The sequence below is a fragment of the Garra rufa genome, chromosome 21 (assembly GCF_049309525.1).
Source record: "Garra rufa chromosome 21, GarRuf1.0, whole genome shotgun sequence".
Classification (NCBI taxonomy): Eukaryota; Metazoa; Chordata; class Actinopteri; order Cypriniformes; family Cyprinidae; genus Garra; species Garra rufa.
Genome location: NC_133381.1, coordinates 22,830,401 through 22,857,155, shown reverse-complemented (window position 1 = coordinate 22,857,155; position 26,755 = coordinate 22,830,401). Strand labels below are relative to the sequence as shown.

General features: G+C 34.6%; 1 protein-coding gene across 2 annotated transcripts in view; it reads left to right on the top strand.

Moving 5' to 3' along the window:
• Window positions 1-26,755, top strand: part of mdga2a (MAM domain containing glycosylphosphatidylinositol anchor 2a) — a 388,587-nt gene that overhangs the window by 1,318 nt on the left and 360,514 nt on the right. The gene's annotated exons all lie outside the window — the stretch shown is intronic.

Here is a 26,755-nt window from a genome sequence, read left to right as displayed (position 1 = left end):
CTTGGACTATTTGGAATGGTATAGAACTTTGGATTTTCCCATGGACTGTGACAGTTTGCAAAGGGTATGAATAATTTCGGACATGCCACTTTTTGTTCAAATGTAAATAAAAGATGAGTACTATTTTTTTTCCATAATGATGCCTCTTGTACATCGTCTTATTATCTTTTGGGAGAAGCCTGTGTCATTTCCAGTCAAAGAAAAAAAAAACTTGCTGGTTGAATAACTTTACAGTTTTTCTCAATTGCTTAAACACATTTCTTGAAATTATGCCTCTTATTTGCGAAACTCTAAACACAAATCCACAACTCCTAACTCAATTCCCCAAACTTCCTATATTGAGGTCAAAATGAAGCTCTCCACTCAAAACAACTCAATCTTGCTGAAAAACCAAACTTTGCTCTCAGACATGACACACAAATCCTCAAAAAACTCACACTACAACACAGTTTTACACACTGATGAGATAAATTCAAAACAATACTACTAAAACAATAAAAAAAAACTTTTCACATGATGAACACAACAAATGTATGTATTTGCAAGTGTTTTATTTCTTACTTTACAGTAATGTACTGTAGAAAACAGAACAAAACAGCAAACAACAACAAAATAATTATTCTGCCCAGCATCCTGTGTTTGGTCTGGAACAGGCCAAAGAACCTCTTCAGCATCACAGGCTAAATTAGCCCTGGCCAGGCAGCAGGGGTCAAATCCTCTTGCATGCCTGATCCAACCCTGGCACCCATCAACTAAAATATATGAGACTGCTTGTCTTCTTTCCCTTGCCCTTCCTGTCTCTTCCATGTTGTCGTTGTCGTCATCATCCTTCTCCTTCTTCTCCTCCTCTTCCTCTTTCACCTCCTACTCTTCCTCTTCAAAATTACACATTACTATAGGTGGGATATTGATTGAAAAAGACTGAATAGGATTCAAAGTTACACTTGTACTAGTGGTCTGACAAAAAAAATGCATTACAACGTCATTGTGAAACAGAAAAGAAAAGGAAATATGGGCACAAAGGTGAAAATAAAAATGAGAAAGCCCACTGTCAGAATTTGTAACTCCTGCGTTGTCCTCTGTCTATATATGCTTTCCAATTGAAGGTTCATGAAATGTACCTTTGAGCTTTTTCAGAGAACTGCTTTATCATTGGTTGATCTATATTATTCTTCATTAGTGAAAATCAAGATTCACTTGAATAATTCATGGCAAAATTTACAAAAAGTCTAATAGAAATGTGTAGAATATATGATTGACAGTTTATGACAACTATATCAAAATTTTTGCATTTACAGTAGGTAATGACTTATACGATGAGCTAATGACTTGATGTTTTGAGGGGTAAGACTATTGCACAGAGAAATATATAATACATTTTGAGCAACATGACAATAGCAACTGATAATGTAGGAAACCGCAGACAAATGTATATAATCAGTTGTATGAATGTGCCAAAGCAATCACAACTTGATCAGAAGAAAGAGATGCTTTTTATGATGTGCACAAGAGACTAGATGATGTGGATGTTGAACAAGTAGTTTTGGCAATTTCATTTCTGATCTGAGAAATGCACCAAAGTGACTGAGAAACACTGTAAGCTGACTTTGGCTCTTTTATCTCCATTGAAGATTCTGATTAGTGTGTGCTAAATTTTGACTCCTAGTGTTTCCAGTTGGGTAATTGTGTGCTAATTGAGCTCAAACTTCGCAGACTTGAGTGAACAATATTGAATGCTTGTGCTTTCTAAATGACCACATGGTGTAAGCACTGAGAAATGTAGGGATTTGTGTGTAGAGTTTTGCAGTAACAGTTCACCAAATATAACTCATGTGTCAAAGCAGGGAATAGTGTTTAATGTTTAGGGAAATGGGTGTGCTTTTTGAGAAATGGCGTTATAGTTTTGAAATTTTAGTTCAAAAAGACTGGTTATAGTGTTTTAGCAATTGAGAAAAACTGTAAGTCAGAATTTGCCAGGGGTATGAATCATTTCGGGCTTGACTGTATACACACATACACACACTTTTTATATTTTTTCTTTTTTTCCTTCCAATTCTTTTTCATTTTTCCCTTTGTTGCATTTGCCTGATCAAAGGATTTGTTATTGTAACTTCGCTTTGTGCCACTTACACTGATTTTGTAATCAAATAGAGCAAATATTAAAAAGGCAGCTGTTACGTATTGGTGAACAGAGGTGAGATGTTTACAGCTGAACTTGTTTTCGGTTTCAAAATGAGTGAGAATTACTTCTCAGTCAACTGTAATGAAGATGCTAACTGGAAAGACCTCGCTGGTTTAATATGAAATCACATTGTCCCACTGGATAAATGTTTTATAGCACAGCGAGACTAATGCACTATATTACAGCATCCCAACAGGCCACTTAGGCCGAAATGAAAAAGAGGCCTCCAATAGTAAGACATCTAAGAGGTCGATAAGCTTTTAGTTCATGTAATTCAGTACAACTGTTGGTGCGCTGTTGGATCTAATGTCAGCATGTTTTGATTGGAGATTTATGGATGTTTTTCTAATATTTATATTCGTTTTACCCTGTGTGATGGCGCTCTGTTTCATATTTCACATGCAGCCCTTTCCATTAATTCCAGGCTCATACAGTATCTACACAGACAGTCGACTAAGTGGTCAGCTGATAGTATCACACACTTCGGCTAAATGCTTCCATTCTCTGCTTTTCCACTGTTAATCCGAGCTGCTAATATTTAAGTCTTTTTTAGCTTCCAGATCCCATCTGTCCATGGAAGATTTGCTTATATTTTACCAACAATGGCTGAATAATCAAATGCATTCTGGTTATCTGACCACAACAGACTGCTTCTGTTTCATTGTAGCCTGTAGGGTCAGACATTGCTATTAAGATCAAGCATTCAATTTACTTTAGAAGTTACTTTAATAATTTAATTAAAATGTAATTTTCCACATCTGAAATGGTCACACACTGACTGTTTCTGTTGTATAATATTGGACTTTGTAAACTGGAAGTATATTTGAGGTGGCGGAGGCGGATGAAAATGGCATTCATACAGTATATACGTTATGACTCAGTGTTAAACAGAGTTTGCCAATTGCCTGCGACAGTTTCCTCCAGACTGGACTGACCACTGTGAAAGGGCCATTCTCAGTTCCTCCGGCTTCTTCTGTAAATAATTCACACCTCTTACAAGCAGCCACTTAGAGGACTATAGAAATTGTTGTACAATATTCAACATGCGTTCGCATTTCCTGTGGTATTTCTGAAGGGGAGGGTTTGGGGAACCGTTGAACTTGTGAATGGTGTTGAGTTGTGCCATGTAGGTCTTCGTGCGATTGGTCTTATTGTGCAAAGAAGCTCAATTACTTCACTCCCTCTACACGCTATTCTAACACACCTTGGTAGCAGTCATCAGCAGAGTAACCTTGGGATGTACAAAGCACATTGTGGTTGTTAAGCATTACTGCTAATGTGGAATACAACAGCCTTCTTTACATGTTTCCCTGAATTATTTATCGACACTCCACTCCCGGTTTGTGTAGCACATTTAATGTGCCATGTTCTGTAAGATATTAAAGACTAAGGCAACTTACAACAAACTCAACACAACTGCTAAACAGAAATGGCATGCATATGCAAGTGGTTACACAACTGTAACAGTCTTGCAAGGCCAGCTCAATACCTGTAATTGAGATTTGATGTGTTTCCTGAAATAATAATGATTAGAGCTTGGTCCTGGCCTATGTACTTATAGTTTGGAATCTGTAAGACTGTTAAATATTTTTTTAAAGTCTATTGTGCTGAACAAAGCTGTATTTATTTATTTATGTATGTATTTATTTAATAATTTTCAGTTTGAACATATTTTATAATGTAATTAATTACTCTGTACAAAAACTAAATTTTCAACAGCCATAATTGCAGTCTTTAAGGTCTGAAATTCTTGTATGTGTTGTTTCATATTCGTCAAAATTCATCACACACAGCACCTCACACACAGAAGCTCTCAAAAAGCTTGGTACGGATTCAACATAATGCAGAAAATTGAACCCGATCAGAATTTTTTGATGAAAGTTTCAGAAAAAATGTATAAACATGATTTGATACAACATGAGGAAAATTTTTGGATGAGAATTTTGGACTCGGGTGTCCAGGGACCTTTAGTTTAAGATTATCCTTCAGCAATCATTCAAATATATTAATTAATTAATTCTAATATAAAATGATCCTTCTAATATAATGACACTTATTACCAGCAATTTTCAAAACAAAACATATTTTTTTGTAGTAAAACTCAGGGATTTTTTTTTCAGAATACTTGGATGAAAGTTCAAAAGAACAGCATTGTATTGAAAATTGCAGGTAGTTGTGTGAATGTCTTTACTTTCACTTTTTTATCAATTTACAGTTTTTCTCAATTGCTAAAACACTATAACCAGTCTTTTGAACTAAAATTTCAAAACAATAACGCCATTTTTGAAAAAGCACACCCATTTCCCTAAACAATAAACACTATTCCCTGCTTTGACAAATGAGTTATATTTGGTGAACTGTTACTGCAAAACTCTACACACAAATCCCTACATTTCTCAGTGCTTACACCATGTGGTCATTTAGAAAGCACAAGCATTCAACATTGTTCACTCAAGTCTGCGAAGTTTGAGCTCAATTAGCACACAATTACCCAAGTGGAAACACTAGGAGTCAAAATTTAGCGCACACCAATCAGAACCATAGATTTGTTGTGTTCATCATTTGTATTGTTTTCGTAGTATTGTTTTGAATTTGTCTCATCAGTGTGTAAAACTGTGTTGTAGTGTGTGTGTTTTTGAGGATTTGTGTGTCATGTGTGAGAGCAAAGTTTGGTTTTTCAGCAAGATTGAATTGTTTTGAGTGGAGAGCTTCATTTTGACCTCAATATAGGAAGTTTGGGGAATTGAGTTAGGAGTTGTGGATTTGTGTTTAGAGTTTCGCAAATAAGAGGCATAATTTCAAGAAATGTGTTTAAGCAACTGAGAAAAACTGTAATGCAGTTTTGAAGAATATAATAATATTTCTTAAAAGAACAGGCATATCTGTGAATAAAATATCTCACACTCACACACACACACACACACACACACACGCACACACACACACACACACACACACACACACACACACGTTGGGTTTACATTTTTTATGGGGACATTCCATAGACGTAATGGTTTTTATACTGTACAAACCGTACTTTCTATCGCCCTACACCTACCCTACACCTAAACCTAGCCCTCACAGGAGATTGTGCAAACTTTTACTTCATCAAAAAAACTCATTGTGCATGATTTATAAGCCTGTTTCCTCATGGGGACCTGAGAAATGTCCCCACAAGGTCAAAATCTACTGGTATTCCTATCCTTGTGGGGACATTTGGTCCCCACAACGTGATGAATACCAGGTACACACACACACACACACACACACACACACATATACATATATACATATACATTCAAGATAACATTTCTAGTAATTGTGCAGTTAATTGTCAGATTGTATTTTTAGAACGCTTTGGAAAATTTGTCCTCTCCTCAAATTTGTCATTATGAAAAGCAGTAATATATAGTTCAGTAAAAACTGTGATTCTTTTGTTTATATCTACCTTGTAAATATATATTTTGCTATTTTTATTAAAATGATTTCAGTGTGTAAATCAATAACAATTATATTACAGTTTTTTTCAGTCGCTAACAAGCGTTTGTCCAAACAGTTGTCACATTTTCAAAACTCTAAACACAATTAGCACAGCATCGGTCTTTTGTGGCCATACCATTCACATATTTCATGTCGTTTTCACCCAATATGCAGTCAGTGAACACATTTCCACAATGCTTACATTTTCTTAACAGACAAGCTATACCTCCCAACAAAATTATGGATTGTTTTTGTAGTATTTACGAATGTTAACACACAACATCCCACAATAGCAAAAACAATATTCCAACCTTAGATACAGTATAAAAACCTCTGCTTCTGCAATGTTATCAGTTCAAAAACAATATCAATATCAAAAATATATCTCAGCTGATAATAAACAAACAATTGAATAGCTGATTTATGTTGGGTAAATTGGGCCAACCACAGCAGATTCCAGTCTGGCTTAGACTCAGAGGCAGTCATTTTTTTCTATACATTTACACTTATACAGTAAAATGAGGACTTTGAGGAGTGATGTTTTGGAAACAGGGTTGGGGTCAATTCAGGAATGAACTCAACAATTCCAATTCAAAGAAGGAAATGGAATTGGAATGGAATTGGAATTGGAATTCAACAACAATTACAGGAAACAGAGTTGGAATTGAATTGGAATTACAGGAAGTGGAATTCAATTCCATTTATTGCTGTTTCTGAGCATCTATGTGTGATTGCATTTAGAGACATACATTTTAACTTTATTTATGATGCTTTACAAATACCAAGTAATGTATGGAATAGAGTTGATCAAATGCAAGTAAATAAAAATGAGAACTGTACATTTTGAATTAATAATTGAATGACAGTGGTGATAAGTTTCTGTATGTTCTATACATTCAATATATGATTACCACATAATATATGTCTCAACTCACAAAAAAAATGAGTCATGTTCATTCATGTATTTCATTCACTTTTTATTGCATCAAATTATTATCATTTTCTGAAATTTGGCATGTGAAATGATCATGCTTAACCAACTAAACATACAGTACTTTGTATTTCTTTTATGTGTTTGTTGTTGTTTATGTGATTTACAATATTTAATGTACTATAAACTAGCAACTCAAGTGGAATTTTTTGGAATTTATTTGATTTCGATTCTGTTTCCTGACATTCCAATTCCAAATCAAATTCCATTCCAGGAAGTGAATTGGAATTTACCATTCATTCTCAATTCAATTCATTTCAAGATCACAGAGATTTTTTTTTTTTATCTGGGCTTTCTGCTGTTGTTATTTTTATTTTATTTTATTTTATTTTTTGTTCAGAATGCTCTTGTGTGTTTCATGGATATTTTGTTCACTGTAAGCAATACAGTACAACTTTTTCTGTTCTATCATATCATGTTTCTACTGTACCTCCTGTAATAAACAGAAAAAGAAACGTATTTGCTTTTTACTGGAATGCTTTTGAATGTGAACATTACTGTAGATGTGGACAGACAGTTCCCAACCAAGAAATTTAGTGTCAAAACAGTGGATTGCATGTTTTGCATGCAAATACCTGTAAAACTGAAACATACTGTAAAAAGTCTATGCAGTTTTTGTAATGTCAACAATAGCCAGTATTTTGAAACCTGGTGTACTTTGATTGACTGCATGTACCTTGTGAAGTGAAAACAAGTGTTATTCTTTGACAGAATAATTTCATTTGAGTCAGATTTCCAGTGTTTTGGTAAAATAGTGTGTGCAGAGAAAGATGTTATATTTTGAAATGAAGAGTTAGTATATATTTAACAAAATGTATTTTTGAAAAGAAAATTATCCATTTGGCCAATTGTGTTTTGTAGGTGCGAGTCTGTGTTAAGTGTTTAGAAAAAGTATCTGAAATATGGGTAAGCGCTTGTTAGCGATTGAAAAAAACTGTAATACAATATATAATACAATATTTCAAGTGTGATTTATAAGATTTGTTGTATTTTTAATCCAATCTTTATTAGTAAAGGGCATAAAATTGATCATACTAATATTAAAGTTAAGAATTCATTAGTTTGAATATACATTGAACCAAACACTATCATAACATCTTGGCTGATAATTCAATATACTTTATTTTTGACAAAACATTCCATTGTGACTGTGACTGTGACTGTTTTCGTTTTGGTAGCGACCACATCAGAATTTTAACAAACATACTAAAACACTACTAAAACATACTAAAATATAAAAAAATTGCATAACTGTGCTACATTTTTGTTCATTTCTTTCAAAATAAAGGATTATGTGTTCCCTTTTGTCACTACCAAAACATTGATGACATATCAGTGATTCTTGAGAATTTGGATAAAACAGGTTTTAATTTTCAAAAAAAAAAAAGTGTTTAATTACACCATCTGAATGTATATTATTATAGACCAAGGTCTTAGCTTTTCAGCAATGTACTGGTGTCACCTCCCCATTTTGTATTTTTTTCATAAAATAGGCGTTTTACTTTTTAGTGTTTTACAACGTTTACTTTTTGCTTAAATCAAACAAAAAATGTTTTTTATTTAACAAATGTATTTTTGTATTAAAAGAGACTATTACTTTAATAACTCAGCAGCACTGACAAAATATATTGTAGGCCCCTATGCATATTTATTTAAAAAAATTAAAACTCCCTCTGACGGTGGTGACACTAATCTGACGGTGGTGACAGTGGCCTCATTACAACATAAAATTCCAAATTGTATACCACTCAAGTCAACGGCTTCTTGTTTAACAACTTTATTTAACTATTTGGTCCAACAAATAGCAATCCTGAGCACTCTGATAAAACATTTTTCAAATATTTCAACATCGTCAGACAGAAAACCTGACGGTGGTGACATCTGACGGTGGTGACAAAAACCTACTATTTCCCATGATATGCATTAGTTGTTCACATTAGCCATCTTGTTTTCACTCTGTTGCTAGCTACTTCAGACTTGTTTTTAAAAAGTATACATTTATGTCATAATCAAATCTAATATTATTTATACAAAAGAGACGGTGTTGACATGTTATGGTTGCCACAGTAGCAGTGTCCAAAAATATGAACAATTTTAAGAGAAAATAGCAAATTTACAGGAGCTTGGCTGATCTTGAAGCATACAGTAGAGCTGAAGATTTGATAATGTGGTCCTCAGGAATGTAGGTTGACCTTGTAGTTGCCTGATTTTATTGCTTTTTATAAATATCTGACGGTGGTGACGCATATGTGGGACACATTTTGTGCAACCAAAAATAATTGTAAATATTATTCAAACATAGTGTTTGTAATTTGTGATACATATTACAATGTACTCTTTCATATAGTAAAATTATTATTCAATTAAATGATTACTTTTTGCTTTTTTAATCAAGCTGAAATGATTATCTCCTATCTGAGGACAAGTGATTTTGTAGGCAATGGGCCAGATTTGATAATTAAATTAATACAAAATTAAAAGAAAACTATAAAAGAACCTTACATATGTGCAACTGACCCTCTGATTATAACCTTGATTCTTTTGATTTATGAAAATGTTCTTCATTTCCAACAGAATGAGCACTTTTCTTGTTGGGACATGTTTTTTCCAAATTTTCAAGAATCAGTGACATATATTACAACTATATTATAGTTCAAACCACATAATTGAGGTGAATAATGATTTTTTTTAATAACCCAAGTAAAAATGCAACCTGAACCTAATGAATTTTGTTGAATGGGAAGGAGTTTTGGCACTTTAATAACAGGAGCTCCTTTTGTTGCACAGGGAAAAATATGTCAGGAGTTTTGAGTGATATGTGGATAGGTAGGTGCTGACAGAATGTTCGGTTTAAAGCAATTGATCTGCAGGAGGTGTGACTTGATTTGACTGGCACACTTTCCACTGTGAGTGTTTTTCTCCACAGCATTTTGAGCAAACAGTTTCTACCTACAATAATAATTGTGCAACCTAAAATCCAAATAATTTCTTTCGGAAGTAAAATCGACTCTAAAACCTGTAAGGACATGTTTGAATAGGCAGGATGCTTGTGGGAAAACATTAATTCGAGAACCACACATCCACTGACAAGTTCATAAAGATTTACGAGCGGGAAAAGATTTGACTAGGGGCACGCATATTACAAGTGCACTTTTGTCTAGTGCAATCTTGTAATATACACAGAATTTTTTAGTTAGCTAGATGTGATGCAGCAAAAAAAAACTTTTCCATTCTTTGCTGTCTTGCTGCTAATTTTGTAAGGTTTCAGCGGGATTTCCACTCAACTTCTCAAGCATGACGGATATGCGGATATGCTCATGTGGAGAACCAATAGGCTTACATAGCCCACACACCACTATAAAGTTAGATTTTTTTCTTCTCTCTCTCCTTTGAAATACTTTTTTGTGTTTTGTAGTTTCTGCTACCTGTGGGTTTGTACTTTTTTCCATGAGGATGCCTAACCATGCAATGCATTACTGCTACCGACTGCCATTCTGAATGAAATCGCTGTTTTATCGTGGCCAAGAATAATACTGGACTGAAAAGGCTAATAATGCACTGAAAAGACTAATAATAGCAAATACAGTGGCTAAGATTGGGTAAAATGCATATGTTAATGAATATTTAATGGTTGGAAGTAACTGGGGTAGAAGAATCAATGGATGTAGCCTCTCTCTCTTGAGAACTAGTGTGAGCTAAATCCTAAAAGCAGGAAGGCAAGATTAGTGACTCTCAAAGCACCACTACAGAACCATAAAAACAAAGCTATCAGTCACAAGAATTGTGTCTTCCCTCGAGAACAACAGCTAAACAGTCATTTAACACTTTAGACACTGAAATACTACTGATGGCTTCCAGCACACTGTACGCGATATGTGCTAATTCCCATAATACCTATACGCTGTGAAGTTATAATATCAGCATATTCACACTAGTCTCAAATAATGACTTCTATAATGTGAATATATGCCAACTTCTATTGCACAATATTCAAATGCATTATTATGCTCCAGTCGTATATTTGTTGTGTTTATTAGAGTCTGGAAGCAGCTCTCCATCCTTACTGATTCTTTTGGCTGTTATGAAGCGAATAGCCTCTAGCAGACGTTGATTGACAGAAACTGATGTTTGAGGTTATAATGAAGACTAACAGCAAAGTGTAGTCAAAATCCTCTCGAACAGTATCTGGATTACACCCAACACGGCATATTTTGGATGTCTCTCTTATTTGACACATCCAGCCGAGGTCATGGAGCACTCTACTCTACTATCTGGCTGATGAGAACCAGATGCGTTAGATTAGGAAGATGTCCAAAATATGGGCTGTGTGTCCAGAAGCTAACTTACTGCACAGTCAGTCAGTCAGTGACATTCATCCATTTCTAAGACATCATAACATAATGATTTAGAACCAATTGAAATGATATAATAAATAAAACTAATTAAATAAAAATATACCTCAAATTAAGAGATGAGTTATACTGTTGCTTTTCCAAGTGATTTAAATTGTATTTATGTATATATGCAAAGACATCATAACATGCCTAATGATGCAATTGCGAATTTTTATCTCTCAATTCTGACTTTTTTCCTTAGAATTGTGAGATATAATCTCCAATTCTGAGAAATTAAGTCAGAATAGCATGATATAAACTCATGACTTTTTTCTCAGATTTGCAAGTTTGTCTCAAAATGGTGACATTATACCACACAACTGTGATTTAAATCAGAGTTTTGAGAAAACTTGCAATTCTGAGAATCTGACTTGATTGATTTAAGAATTTTTTGATTTTTTGCCTGGAAACAAGAAGAAAAAAAAAACAGTGTATGAACATTTGGCAGTGTATGAACATGATTTGATACAACATAAGGTTGTATTTTTTTATCCTTCAGAAATCATTCAAATATCATAATTAATTAATTCTAATAAAACATGATCTTTCTAATATAATGACAGGTGTTATTAGCAATTTTAAAACCAAATGTATTAAAAACAAATATTTTTATAGTAAAACTTTTAGCATTTTTTTATAATTCTGTGATGTGTAGAAAGTTCAAAAGAACAGCATTTACTTGAATAAATGCTATATAGAATATAGAATATAAAAATATAAATTTCTTATTATGGATTTTTTTAATGGCATATCTGTGAGTTTTAAAATCAGAGTTGGAAACATCTTGAAAAAATGAATTTTTCCACAAATTTTGTATGTATGCGAGTTGTATAATACCAAAGATAATATTTCTTGTAATTGTGCAGTTACAGAAATGAATGAGAAATGAAGTCAGATTAGCATGATATAAACTCGCAATTGGAAGTTATAAATTCAGAATTGCGAGATATAAACTCACAGTTCTGACTTTTTTTCTCAGATTTGCGAGTTTGTCTCAAAATTGTGACTTAAATCACACAATTGTGATTAAAACCAGAGTTTTGCGTTATAAATTTGCAATTCTGAGAATCTGACTTTTTTTCTCAGAATTGCATAATATAAACTTGCAATTGCGAGTTATAAAGTCAGAATTGTAAGACATAAACTTGCAGTTCTGACTTTGTTCTCAGATTTGAGTTTGTCTCGAAATTGTGACTTTATACCACTTTATACCAGTTTTGAGATATAAACGTGCAATTCTGAGAACATATCAGTGTTTTTGCCCTCGAAATTGTATGCATATATATATATATATATATATATATATATATATATATATATATATATATATATAAATATATATATAACAAAAGTATAAATTTCGTCAAAAAAGTCTAAATGGAAAGATATAAACTCGCAATTGCAAGAAAAAAATTCAAAATTGTGAGATATAAACTTGCATTTGCAAGATTTTTTTTATAACTTGCAATTGTGAGTTTATATCTCACAATTCTGAGAAAAAAAGTCCAAATTGCCAGTTTGTAATTTTGAGAGAAAAAAAAAACAGGCTTTCATAGTTGTGGAATTACTTTTCTAAGGTAATTAAATAATTAATTAATTTGTATTTATTTATTCAAATAATGTATAAATAAAATCAACTAATACCTCAAATTAAGAGATGAGTTGTGTTGTTGCTTTTTTAAGTGATTTAAATTGTATTCATGGGTATATGCTAAGACATAACATCATGCCCAATGATCTCGAATACATTGATCATAGTCATAAACAAATAAATATGTAATGTCTAAGAATGCTTGTTTCTTGCGTAAAATAGAAATATAATAAATAAAATTAAGAATACAAATAAATTAATAATGAGATGAGTTGTGGAATGACTTTTCTGATTGTGTTTATTTATTTATTTTTGTGTGTATAAAGGTATCTAGTTTCCGACAGGCATCTAAGATATCATAACATTGTGCCTAATGATCCAGAATGAATTCAAATGAAGTAAAGTCATAACAAAATAAATATGTAATGGCTAAAATGCTTATTTCTTGCTTGAAATAGAAATATAATAAATCTAAATAATTTAAAAATCATTGTAAAATATGAGATGAGTTGTGCCATTGTCACACCCCCGGACTTTTATGTTGGTTTCTCCCATCAATTCCCCCTGCAGATCTGAGTGTTTTGGTTTCTCCCTTATTGTCTTCACCTGGATGTGTTAATCAGTCTGTGTATTTAGTGTGTCCCTGCGTCCGAAATCGCATACTTCCCTACTATATAGAACGCGAAAAACAGTATGTGAGGCGAGTAGTATGTCCGAATTCATAGTATTCGAAATACAGTAGCCGAGAAGTACCCGGATGACCTACTGCTTCCGCCCGAATTCTGCAGTACGCATAGCCTACAAAGGACACTTCAGGCTCCAGGAGAGGAGTCGTTATTTGAAAAAATGGCGGAAAGTGGAGACGCGGCGGATGTAGTATGTCCGAATTCCATTCATACTACCCATATTCATACTATATAGAACGTACTGTTTTAACGGTCATGAAGTACGTTTGAATTTAAATGTAGTACCTACTGAAGCAGTATGCGATTTCGGACGCAGCATGTGTGTTTTCCCCTCAATCCTGTCGGCCTTTAATGTTATCTCCTGGTGTTCCTGTGTCTCCTGTTTTCCGTTGGATTTATTAAATATACGTCTTTTACTACGTCGTTGTTCGTGTGTTCGTGCCTAAATCGTGACAGCCATTACTTTTCAGAGTTTGTGTATTTATTTTTTTAGCTGTTTATTTATACATTTTTGTGTGTATAAAGGTATTTAGTTTTAGACAGGCATCTAAAACATCATAACATTATGCCTTATGATCCATGAATTCAAATGATGTAAAGTCATAACTAAATAAATATGAAATGCTAAAATGCTTATTTCTTGCTTGAAATAAAATATAAATAAATAAAAATACAAAAAAAAAATGTAAAATATGAGATGAGTTGTGCCATTACTTTTCTGAGTTGATTGATTGATTGATTCATTCATTCATTCATTTATTTATTTTTGTGTGTATAAAGGTATCTGAGAGGCATCATAACATTCTGCCTAAAGTCATAACTAAATAAATATGTAATGGCTAAATGCTTATTTCTTGTTTGAAATAGAAACAGAATAAATAAAAAAAATACTTTTATTTTTGTGAGGTGAGTTGTGCCAGTACTTTTCTGAGTTTGTGTATTTATTTATTTGATTATTGATTATTTGTTTTTGTGTGTATGAAGGTATTTAGTTTCTGACAGGCATCTAAGATATCATAGTAATAGTAAAGATAAGATAAAGTAGTAATAGTAAAATATGAGATGAGTTGTGCCATTACTAATCTGAGTTTATTTATTTATTTATTTATTTATTTATTTTTGTGTGTATAAAGGTATCTGACAAGCATCTAAGATATCATAACATTATGGCTAATGATCCAGAATCAGTTCAAATAAGGTAAAGTCAAAACTAAATAAATATTTAATGGCTAAAATGCTTATTTCTTGCTTGAAATAAATTATAAATAAATAATAATACAAAATAAAATAATAATTTTACAATATGAGATGAGTTGTTCCATTACTTTTCTGAGTTGATTTATTTATTTATTTATTTATTTTTGTGTGCATAAAGGTATCTAGTTTGCGACAAGCATCTAAGATATCATAACATTATGCCTAATAATCCAGAATGAATTCAAATGAGGTAAAGTCATAACTAAATAAATATTTAATGGCTTAAATGCTTATTTCTCGCTTGAAATAAAATATAAATAAATAAAAATACAAAAAAAATTAAATATGAGATGAGTTGTGCCATTACTTTTCTGAATTCATTTATTTATTTATTTATTTGTGTGTGTATAAAGGTATCTAGTTTCTGACAGGCATCTAATACACCATAACATTATGCTTAATGATCCAGAATGAATTCAAATGAGGTAAAGTCATAACTAAATAAATATGTAATGGCTAAAATGCTTATTTCTTGCTTGAAATAAAATATAAATAAAAAAAAAATACAGAAAAATAATTTTAAACATGAGATGAGTTGTGCCATTACTTTTCTGAGTTGATTCATTTATTTTTGTATATATATATTTCTCACTTGAAATTGAAAAAAAACCTTTGTGATTTGAATTATTATTGCTTGGTAATAAAAAAACTACAATATAACACTCTGAACTGAAAAAAAGGCTCAAAGTTGTTACTGGGGTGGAACTCCAAGGTACAAAAGTCAAAAGGTACATCTTTGTACCTTTTTTCCCCAAAATGGTAAATATTAGCTTTGAAATTATACCATCTCAGTCAAGTTTTGTACCTTGTTTCTGAGTGTGTAGACTTTGAACACCCAGAAGACTTTAGCAACTGCGTAGCAACACCGACAGCACCCTGGCTTTTAGGTGGCAAGATTTGCACAGGCAAGCACCACTCACATTTTCTTCAAAAATGTCAAGTGTAGATGATTTCTGACAAGTGCTTTGCTGAACTATGCATGAACAGTGCGTGTTTCTTGATCAAACCTGTGTGCATACACTCTAAGAATGTTCCAACAACCAATAAAACAGCACAAAATAACCTCACTAAGACCTTGGACTTCACATTGTTAATGCTTCAGTGAAGGTCTCTGAGGACGACAAACGTTATAGCAGAACCATTTCCTGCTGAGCCCAGTGCAAAAAAACAAAACAAAAAAAAAACATCTCTACACATCTGCGCTCCCCTTTGGCACAGGGTGCGTTAAAGAGGTTTGAACCATGGCAGAATTATTGTATTAAGGTAATGAACGCCGCTTGTAAGGCTTGTATTTATTTCGTGATTTCTTTTTTATTCATTTATTTCAGGAAATCAATCAAAGGAAATGAAAAGAGTGTAAAAGGATTGGGGGCTATTTATCTACCCGTGGTGCTTTATTGATTCGGAATGACTTGCTGCAAAGTTTCTCAACTACATTTACAGACTTTTGTGTTTCATTGTTAAGTGAAAATGGCTTGTAGTTTAACCCCATTAAACATTTATGGAAATAAGTGAGTTTTCCAACTGCATCACTGAACTTTCGGGGCAGATCTAAGCGACATTTGTCAACGCGCAAATCCGTAAATTCTTATGCATCGACCCTTGTAGTTTTTCTATTAGCGCAGGCGCTCAGCTTACGTTTATCAAGCCATTAGCTGTAGATTTTGTGGGAATGAGTGTTAATAAGTGTTAATGAGTGCTAATGAGTATAAAGTAGTGCACATTACTGCAAGCAATGCGGGCAAGCTTCATTTTGTGGTTCACCGCTCTGTTTAAGTTGATTTTCGAGAAGGTTTCAGTTCCCTCAGAAATTTGGAGAGGTTTCGGTTCGGTCCTGAAAAACTAAGATCCACTTTGCAGGTCTTGGAAGGTCACTGATCAAAAATAATTTCCAATTCGGAGAGGAGATGAATTGTTCATCACTTGTTCTTTGCTGGGAAGAGGCTAGTCATTAGATGTGAAAGTCTGGCAGGCCTGTGCCGCAGGTTACCTTGAGAGTTAGCATGACTTGTGTGAGGATGCACCTCTTAATTAAAATTTCACAAGCTGGAAGCTGGTTAACTTAAGGCCATGCTCACACACTTTTAGGAAGTCATATATTTCAAATGAACATTCAAGGAATACAAAGATGTCTCTCCGGTTTTTAAATAAGCACTGGAATTTAGTGTTGCAGAAAACACTTCATTTAGGAAATCTCAATGGAAATCCTAAAGAAACCAATCAAGCCAATACAATTATTGTAAACAGTTTTTTTTAAAGGTGTTACTGTGCAGACAGTTTTTCTTTCTTTTGATTTTTAGTGAAATGATGATATGGTTATGCCAGACAATAATACTTCTCTTAGCATCTTAGTGGGATCAAAAGTAATCTGTATATTTGGGATTGGACAGATCTGGTCATGATCAAATATTAAATCAGCTTACCTACATGAGCAAGGCTCCATGAAGCAATGCTGTCAGAGTTATTAAAATACAGTGGGATACAAAAGTCTTCTTTTCACATTTTTCTAATGTAATAGATTTTCTCCATGTGACCCAAGACCACAAAACCAGGGTCATTTAAAAAAAAAAAAGAGAGAGAGATTTATACATCATCTAAAAGCTGAATAAATAAGCTTTACATTGATGTATGGTATAGGATATGACAATATTTGAAAATCTAGAATCTGAGGGTGCAAAAAAATGTAAATATTATTGTCTTCATGGAACATGATCTTTACTTAACATCCTAAAGAAAAATTATGATAATTTTGACCCATACAATTTATTGTCGGCTACTGCTACAAATATACCTGTGCTACTTATGTCTGGTTTTGTGGTCTAGAGTCACATATTACAAATTATTATACATTTTGAATGTGTTTTAATTATAGGCGGAAGGTGAACAAACTCCAGAGTAAGGCTAAAAGCAGCTAAATCTATGAACTACAAACATCATAAACTCATTTTTTTAGGAAATAACCTGACATGGGTGTCATATACACTCTTAAAAATAACAGTGCTTCATGATGCCATAGAAGAACCTTTTTTGTCTAAATGGTTTCATAAAAAACCTTTAACATCTGAAGAACCTTCCTGTTTCACAAAATGCTCTTTGTGTGAAAGAAGGTTCTTCAGATTATAAAAAGGTAAGAAAGAAATTGACTGAATGGTTCTTCTATGGCATCGCTTGAAGAACCCTTTAAAGCACCTATATTTTTAAAAGTGTAGGCTAATAAAATATTTTAATGGGACTGAATTTGTAATTAATGTGATAACAATTTAATTAAACTGTTGGAAATCAGTAATTAATATAAAATTTAATTTCCACGGTAATTCAAACAGCAAATGAATTATACAGAAAGTGACATTATCACTAACTATGATCTATCACAGGTTTAAGCACTCTAAAAAATGTATCGTTATAATCACTGAAGCTATCTACACTGTGAAATAAATCTCTCATTTACATTGTGCATACTGTACATCTGTGCTTTATTATCGCAGGACGATTTCATAATATCATCGATTACAATATATTGCTTATATCGTCACTTATCAGTAAACTGCGGCTCTGTGTAGTAAAATGCTGCTCCATCTGAAAGCAGGCATATGATGGAGATTTACTACTAACTATTGAATAAATCTCTCACTTACATTGTACGTACATCTGCGCTTTGTCGTTTATGATGAGAGAAAAGGGTTGTGCTTACTCAGCAAACCTGACAAGTTTCAGCGATGAATCATCTAAACACCTCTGATTGGTCATTGCATTCCTAAACTCAAAAGAATCGTGTGTAATTGGTTATAATGCGCAAGAATGTAAAAACGCTTTAAGGTCCCATATTGTCAAAATCGAAATTTCCTGGCTTTTTTCATGATAACTGAGGTCTAGGGGCTATGTAACTACCATATGAGTTTCAAAACAGTCAATCAACAGTAAACTGCACACAGCCTGCTTAAAGTAGCTGTTCATTTTCACAAGCCACTGTGACTTCCGTACAGATGTGACGTCCGATCTACTCAGTCACCGCCCCGAGCACCAACCACCGTCCCACCCTCCTTTTGTCAAACCCCCAGACAACATCACATCCATAACATTGCTAAGCAACAACAACACGAAAACAAGCCAAGAAAACCCTGTTCAGTCTATAGATGTCGAAACTACATCATTGCACAGGCTTCAGAACAACGTGAATATAAGAGACCAGAGGCACGTCAACTTCAGCCTCTTTCACACAGCGATTCCGGTAAATACACGGATAATGTGTCCCATGATTTGTTCCGGAGTTGTTTAATTTGGTTCATTCACGGTTGTTTTCTGGAATCTGTGCATGCTTTACACACAACCCATAAAGACATGTGACGTTTGGATGTGAGATGTAATGCGACGCGTACGTTTCACTAAACTGAAACTAACCTGAACAAACTGTGCTTCAGCGCTGATAGTGCGGAGCTGGCTCTGCCCGATCGCCGCTTCATTCCACTTTGCCCGTATTTTTTCGTTGCCTTTATGGTTCTGGCTTTTGTTCACACAGCACTTGTTCCCGTAATTTTCCAGAATCAGCGCGCATTGTGAAAGGGGCTTTACTGAAGCAACAGTTATGTAGCTTACTGCATTCGGTGTTTGAAAAAGAAAAAAACATTAATGATCATTCTGAAATATCCTGTTGAGTATCAGCAAGCTAGGCTCTCTCTATGGCTCTGGGCTCGGCTAAAGTATACATGACCGTAGTTAGCTGTGGTTGGCCTGGCTGTGCGTCACTCAGAAAACAACAGGCCAATCAGAAGAGAGGCTCATGAATATTAATTAGATGGGCCAAAATCGACCTGTTTTTGACAGAGCTCCTAAAAAAGGAGCTGTAAAAATATATTGAGATGGATTTTGGCACTTATACCGCAAATATATATTCTTAAGGACATCAACAACTAAAATAAACCTCCAGAAATGTGTACAATACGGGACCTTTAAAAAGAATTACGGTACATCATGACCTACGATGCATCAGCAGATCTTAATTCAATGCAGCAATCGACACTTTCTGTTTATTTTCACTTTATGGCAGAGCCTTATACATGCTCCGCCTATGTTTTTAATATTAGATGTCTCCGATTCATTCAGCTTTTGTTCCCAAGGGAGATTTTATTACCTCTGTATCTTTAAATCCATGCTCCATTCGCGAGTATGCAAGTAAACCTGGTCTTTCTTATCTTATTAAATAGCATTACCCTCTTTCTTTCTGATAATTCATGACTTTTTTTCCTTTAATATATACTATTCTTTTGGGTAAGCTAGTCATTGCAGTCATTTACTGCAGTTGTTCCTCCACTGGAGTCTTTGGAGTGTGAATTTACACTCTATGATGAAAAACAGCCTGTGTGCCTGCATCAGCACATACTGTAACTTTGATTGTGTGTACGTGCAGATTTGTGTTTGTGATGCACCTCATAAATTATTCCTGCAGAAAAGGTTTTTTGCCACTCTGTTATCTTTATGATCGTATTGTTTCCTTTAGACAAGTAATTAGGTTTTCTGTGAGTTCAAAGTGAATGATCCAAAATTATGAATTATGAATGTGCCTTGAGATGTAACTTCATGGTGAACTCTAGTGAATTGAGATAAACTACCTAAACTGAGATTAATGCTTTATGTGCTTCTCTAAACGATCGCATAGAAAAATGCTTATAGATGCATAATGTGTCTGCTCTTATTGTATTATGTAATTGCGTAGCGATCTCAGGTTTTTAAGGTTTTAAGGCTGCAGTTTTCTTTCATTCTTTATTCATGCTTTAAAGACCTTGATCACAAGTAGAAATAAATGTGGAACATTAGGACTGATTTTCCTGGTTAGAAGAACAAGATAAAAAATCAAAAGATTCACCTCCTTTTTGCTTTTAGCTGACCTTCATTGATTTTTATATCTTTATAGTTTCAAGATCAATTGTCTTGGAGTGCAGTTTGCCAATATTAGCACTAATCTGCAGTCTACATCAGTGTTTCCCGACTTTTTTGTCTTATGGATTCTCACAGCCTCATCATCAGTTGGGTACACGTACCCTTTACTTTTATAAGAAACAAATCCATCATAAAAGGGATAGTCAACCAAAAATGAAAATTGTGTCATTAATTACTCACCCTCATCTCGTTCCAAACCCGTAAGACCTTAATTCGTCTTCAGAATACAAGTAACAATATTTTGGATGAAATCTGAAAACTTTTTGCCTCTGCATATATAGCAATGCAACTAACACATTCAAGACCCAGAAAGGTAGTAAGGACATTATTAAAATAGACCATGTGACATCAGTGGTTTAATTTTTAATGTTATGAAGCTACGAGAATACTTTTTGTGCACAAAGATGACAAAAATGACAACTTTATTCAACAATTTCTTCTCTTCCACGTCAGTCTCCATTGCATGTTCACGAGAATACTACAATACATGCGTGTGGTGCTGCTGACACAAAAGACAACATTCAGACTAGGGCTGCACGATAAATCACAATGATATCGCAATCATGTTAAGGCAAAATCATCTCACAGAAGCATTTATTTTAAACACTCTACTGATGATATGCATTTTCTACACAGAGCCGTAGTTCACTGAGAAGTTACGCAAACAACCTTTATTATCGCAGAATGATTTCATAATATCGTTGATTACAATATATTGTTTATATTGTCACTTGTCAGTGAACTACAGCTTTTTGTAGTAAATGCTGCTCCATCTGAAAGCATGCACATGATGGAGATTTACTACTGATTTCAGAACCGGCTTTACTGACAAGATGCACACGACAATCGCATGTGATTTATTGTGCAGCCCTAATTCTGACATAGAACGTCCATCTCCTTTAGTTCATCTGTATATTCGGGTTTAAATAAGTAAGACTGGGCAAAATTGCAATTGCAAGTCATACTCTGTCGAAATCTTTAGACATGGTTACGAAGACTGTACAGTGTGCATCTTTTTCTGCTTGTTAACAAGGCAAAGTGCATTTGCGTTCTACGTCAGAACGCCGGCTTCTGCGTCAGCAGCATTACAAGCATGTGTCATGGTACTCTTGTAAATGTACAGTCATGGCCAAAAGTTTTGAGAATTACATAAATATTGGAAATTGGAAAAGTTGCTGCTTAAGTTTTTATAATAGCAATTTGTATATACTCCAGAATGTTATGAAGAGTGATCAGATGAATTGCATAGTCCTTCTTTGCCTTGAAAATTAACTTAATCCCGAAAAAAACTTTCCATTGCATTGTTAAGAAGGCTTCAGGGCGTACAAGAAAGTCCAGCAAGCGCCAGGATCGTCTCCTAAAGAGGATTCAGCTGCGGGATCGGAGTGCCACCAGTGCAGAGCTTGCTCAGGAATGGCAGCAGGCAGGTGTGAGCGCATCTGCAAGCACAGTGAGGCCAAGACTTTTGGAAGACGGCCTGGTGTCAAGAAGGGCAGCAAAGAAGCCACTTCTCTCCAAAAAAAAAAACAAAACATCAGGGACAGATTGATCTTCTGCAAAAAGTATGGCGAATGGACTGCTGAGGACTGGGGCAAAGTCATATTCTTCGATGAAGCCTCTTTCCGATTGTTTGGGGCATCTGGAAAAAGGCTTGTCCGGAGAAGAAAAGGTGAGCGCTACCATCAGTCCTGTGTCATGCCAACAGTAAAGCATCCTGAGACCATTCATGTGTGCGGTTGCTTCTCATCCAAGGGAGTGGGCTCACTCACAATTTTGCCCAAAAACACAGCCATGAATAAAGAATGGTACCAAAACACCCTCCAACAGCAACTTCTTCCAACAATCCAACAACAGTTTGGTGAAGAACAATGCATTTTCCAGCACGATGGAGCACCGTGCCATAAGGCAAAAGTGATAACTAAGTGGCTCGGGGACCAAAACGTTGATATTTTGGGTCCATGGCCTGGAAACTCCCCAAATCTTAAAACTTGTGGTCAATCCTCAAGAGGCGGGTGGACAAACAAAAACCCACTAATTCTGACAAACTCCAAGAAGTGATTATGAAAGAATGGGTTGCTATCAGTCAGGATCTGGCCCAGAAGTTGATTGAGAGCATGCCCAGTCGAATTGCAGAGGTCCTGAAAAAGAAGGGCCAACACTGCAAATACTGACTCTTTGCATAAATGTCATGTAATTGTCGATAAAAGCCTTTGAAGCGTATGAAGTGCTTGTAATTATATTTCAGTACATCACAGAAACAACTGAAACAAAGATCTAAAAGCAGTTTAGCAGCAAACTTTGTGAAAACTAATATTTGTGTCATTCTCAAAACTCAAAAAAAAATTTGTTTTCTTTGCACACAAAAAGTATTTAAGTAGCTTCATAATATTATGGTTGGACCACTGATGTCACAATGACTACTTTAACAGTGTCCTTACTACCTTTTTAGGCCTTGAACATGCCAGTTGCTTTGTTTTCTATGCAGGGTCAGAAAACTCTTGGGTTTAATCAAAAATATCTTTGTTCATAAGGGTTTGGAATGAGGGTGAGTAATTAATGACAGAATTTAAATTATTGGGTGAACTATCTCCTTAAGGCATTTTAACTTTTAAAACATTGCTTCTGGCCGAAATACAAGTCCATGATCCATGAAAACGCTTCCTCCAGTGAAAAAGTCCATCTACTGTTGTTCTCTCACATCAAAATTTACCAGCGTATTTGTTTAGAACAGCTTTAGACTGCTTTCACATATAAAAGGCGCTTGATCTGTGCATATGTCTTTCCTGATTTTAACAAGACAACTTTATGCCTGGAATAAGCCATATTATCGATAACTCTTACATCTTGGATGGGCCTGAGAGTGAGTAAATTTTCACCCTATTAAAATTTTTGGGTGAACTATTCCTTTAGCTTTGATTACACTAGAAATCATTCAGCATTGTCGATATTATTATTAAAAGTGTTGTTTAATAGTGATTTACTTCATGGTGAAAACATCAAGTTTGTAAAATGTGATTAAAGGCACAATATGTAAAATATTTGATTAAAATATCCAGAAATGATTAGAACAGTGTTACATATTTTGCTGACTTGTCTACTTACATTATCCCAAATGTTTCGAAAGAATGTTGAAATCCAGAGAAATAGCCGTTTTAACTAGTGGCCTGCCCTTTGTCATTGCATCATCATTGTCATTGTTTTATTTTGTGGAAAACATGTGGAAACATCAAGGATGCTTTAATATGTTATGCATTTTATCAGATTGGTGATGAATGCACATAGTAGCATTATAACAGAACATTTAACACACTCAAATGTAACTATTACATAAAATTGCAATGCTTTACCCCACATACGCATGACCGGAAGAAACGGAAACGGTTGAATGTGGCATAATAAAAGCTCAGCTGCTTTCGAGCCATGTATCACGCTCATCCTTCATTAGCAGTTGCTTCAGCAGCTTCGTTTCACTTCCACGGCTTTTTAGCAACCTCCGGTTCATACTACAGTGATGTTAATAAATCTTTAAAGGGATGGTTCGGAGTAGATTTGACTTCATTGCTATGCACTCCGAAGCCCATGTAAATACCCCATCCGAAGTTTTTTTTTTACCTTAGTCAAACATTGAGGGAGATATCAGAGTTTTTCGAATGGCTTGCTACTGCCGTACATGGTACATGTGATGTATCTCGTAAATTGCACCACTAAACGTGCACGTAATCTTACCAAACTTCTACAGTAGTGTAAATAGGGTATGTACTCACAAAACGCTGCACCGGAAAATTTGTAAGTCCACCATGAGTGTTTTAAAAACAACTTTTACCCGATCCCTACTAGTCTCAAAAACTACAAATGGCGACACGTCGACGTCACTTCCCTGGTTTGGGAAAAGCATGTAAAAGTCCACCTACTACGTTGACATGCACATGCAATTTACGAGATACATCACATGTACCATGTACGGCAGTAGCAAGCCATTCGAAAAACTCTGATATCTCCCTCAATGTTTGACAAAGGTAAAACAAACTTCGGATGGGGTATTTACATGGGCTTCGGAGTGCATAGCAATGAAGTCAAATCTACTCCGAGCCATCCCTTTAATACATTAGCTCATCCATGGATATGATTTCTGCCCGTGTCCCGTCGGACTGCATCAGCAGTGAGGATGAAGACAGGAACTCCTTTGAATCCACGCTCATTCACTGCGTCATCAAACTACGCCTTTGTTTCTTTGTTTGTTTTGAATATGCGCTCTCTAGCTGTGAAAATCTGCATATTGTGCTATTGATGTTATTATAATACTTTTGTGTTTTATAGCACTATAGCAAATTTTCAAGTGTTTGTATTTTCCACACATTTTGATGTCTTTTGAGAAATGCAGGATGTGTTTGTTATTGCTTAGCTGCATTTAATATGATTATTGATTTATGCTTGGTGATGGGAGGAGAATATAACAGAGCATTGCATTGTTGTGAGCTTTTTATCATTATTTTTTATTTTTTTTGTAAACTGCAAGGACCTTGGGCAATATATATATATATATATATATATATATATATATATATATATATATATATATATATATCATCTGTGATCATGAACGCAGGTTTTTATGGCTTGTCAGTGAACTACGGCTCTGTGTAGTAAATGCTGCTCCATCTGAAAGTATGCACAAGATGGAGATTAACTACTGATTTTAAAACCGTTTAAATAAGTAAGTTATTATAATCATTTTTCGCTGTATAGCACTATAGCAAATTTCCAAGTGTAATGGTTGTATTTTCCACACATTTTGATGCCTTTTGAGAAATGCAGAATGTGTTTGTTATTGCTTAGCTGCATTTAATATGATTATTGATATTTAGCTATTTGCTGGCAATTTAGTATTAGTAATTATTATTAGTGATTTAATCGATTGAATACCATGGTCTTTTATTTTTAGTCATAGCTTTTGTTGTATAGAACAGAGTTAACAAAGCAAATCTAAATGTGGATCGCTGGAATCTGCTCACACCTGGTTGGGAATCAATTGTCTGGATCAGAAGTGATCAAACTTTTTACTACAAAGTGCAAGAAATCTAATTTGGTGAGGTCTGTGGTGTCAAAAGTAAATGAATAATAAAATTCTCCATATTTCAAAGCAAAAATACAAGCAAAATGTTCAAAGAAAAAGATCAATTAGAAATGAAGAAATGCTTGGTTGGGCCCTTTGAGCGTCTCTGGTCTAGATAAAAATAAATTGAAAGACTTGGGAGGAACTTTTGACATGTAGCTGTTTAATACAGAAGTTGCAAAGGTTTTACTGTTTTCGTGACTTGAGTGGATTCTGCATGTCATGAATATAATGCGGTACTAGGCCTGTAGTATCATAGTGTCAGGAGATGATGTTGAGGTGTTGTTGGCACATCAAAGCACTTGCACTTTCAGAAAGAAAATTAAATGTGAAAAAAACGACCTGCTTTTGCTCCGAAGTAACTACTCTCAAAGGTGAAGCTCACTTTTTCATTGTCCCTCGTTGCTCGCTGTGTCCATGTGACGAGTTTCCAAGCAAAGCAAATTACCCTGCGCCGGTAATGTGCTAGAGATGACATTTTAAGACAATGTACATGTGATGAAAATAGCAGAAGGGCGTCAGATTGGTTGTGGTCCAAAGAGGGCAAATGTTCTCCATCATTATTCTTAAACACTGCCCTCATCATCTCTGCCCTTTGCAGAGAATTAGCATATGAAAAGGAGAGCAAAGTGCTGTATTTCAATCAGCCGCCCTTGCCATTTTCAGCACCGCTGTTCTCTCTTTTCTCTGCTTAGTTTCACGAACAGCCTGAATGGGTTGAGATCAGATGGTCAGAGAAGATGGTATCCGATTTAAAGTGAGTTTGAATTAATGAATGGGAACTGGGCACAATTATGTTGACCCTCGGTCTCTAACTGGTGTGCATTAACGGTGTGCAACAGAAACTTCACATTAGGCTGAATGAGTAATTATGCTATTCCTTTCATTGCATTAAAGTTCTGCTCTTAACAAGTTGCGCTGAGGGCTTCAAAATCAAGATTTTAGCTTAGAGCTTGATTTAAATGAGATGCTTGAAAATGTGAAATGTAATTTTGTAGGTTGGACACGACACAAAACAACAACTAAAGGCTGTGCAATAGGAGCACGCTTTGGTAAACCAAGCACAACATGAGTAGCTTTAAATGCTTCATTTACGGATGCTGAAATTATTGCTTTCTAATGCGAGA